The 1,417-nt window shown below is 32.6% G+C and overlaps 1 pseudogene; it reads left to right on the plus strand.

Moving 5' to 3' along the window:
• Window positions 1–485: 485 nt before the first annotated feature.
• On the plus strand, window positions 486–1,038 carry LOC100583384 (annotated as a pseudogene).
• Window positions 1,039–1,417: the final 379 nt, after the last annotated feature.

The following is a 1,417-nucleotide window of genomic DNA, read 5'->3' on the forward strand; positions in this document are numbered from 1 at the left end:
AATTATTACTTATCTATGATTAGGATATCTTTCCTTATCCTAAAAACAGGTAAATATTTTTTGTATGTTTTTTCATCATTTGAGTATTAAATATTTACGTATGTGCAACAGTTGATTTGGAATTTGCTCTTGTTTAAATACAAAATAACACATTTTTACAATTATTTTTAAATGTTTTCTATGCTGCATATTTGGAGATTAAATAATACACTCCTAAATAACAAATGGCTAAAGGAGTATCAAGAGAAATTAAAAAAAAAATTTTAACTAAATGAAAATGAATTTAAAATACAAACATTTGTAGGATGCAGGAAAAGCAGTGCTTAAAGAGAAATTTATAACATTAAAAACACATGTTAGTAAAGAACAGAAATTTCAAATCAATCATCTAAGTTTCCAACTTAGGAAAATAAGATAACGAAAGCAATGGAAGGCTAAATAAAATAAAAAAATGAGTCCGAGTGGAGCGAGTCAGCCAGCCAGCCATGATGTTGTATGGTTGCATCTGTGAAACCAGTAGTGCTTGCTGCATAGGTGACCAACTGATGGGACAGCAGGTTGCAGAATTCAAAGAATTTTTTCACTGTCTGACAAGGATAATGATGGAACTGTAACAATAAAGCAATTGAGAAGTGTAATGAAGTCTGTTGGGTAGAATCCAACAGAAGCAGAGGATATGATTAATGAAGTAGATACTGATGGTAAGGGCACAATTGACTCTCCTGAATTTCTGACAATGATGGCAAGACAAATGAAAGACCCAGACAGTGAAAAAGAAATTAGGGAAGCATTCCAAGTGTTTGATAAGGTTGACAATGGTTATATTAGTGTAACAGAGCTTCACCCTGTGATAAATCTTAGAAAGAAGTTAACAGATACCAAGGTGATGAAATGATCAGGGAAGCAGATATTGATGGTGATGGTCAAGTAAAGTATGGAGAGTTTTTACAAAATGATGATGGCAAAGTGGACATTGTGCAGAATGTGTTACATTTCTTGTACAAAATTGTTTGCCTTTTCTTTGTAACTTACCTGTAAAAGTTTTTCACTACTGTCAAAAAATAACACAATATGCATGTATAGTATTTAGGACTTCATTGCTCCCATGTTTTCTTCCCTTCTCTTAATGTCATTGTCCTGAAACCTGATTTTAGAATATTGATCAAGTAGTATGTTGTGTGTGGCTTACACTTTAATGTATATCTAAGCCCTTCTGCACATCTAAAATTAGATGGAGTCGGTCAAATGAAGGAATATCTAGGTTATGGCTTCTTATAAAGTAGGTTTCTTTAGGAACTGTGAGCATGGTTGTTGTTGAAGTGAAGTGTGAAGTTGTAACTGTGTAGACTATAAACAGTTAACAATATGTAATTAACACTTGCACTATTGCAAAAAAGGCGTATTATTCAGGTTTTCA

This window comes from Nomascus leucogenys, chromosome 1a (genome assembly GCF_006542625.1).
Source record: "Nomascus leucogenys isolate Asia chromosome 1a, Asia_NLE_v1, whole genome shotgun sequence".
NCBI lineage: Eukaryota > Metazoa > Chordata > Mammalia > Primates > Hylobatidae > Nomascus > Nomascus leucogenys.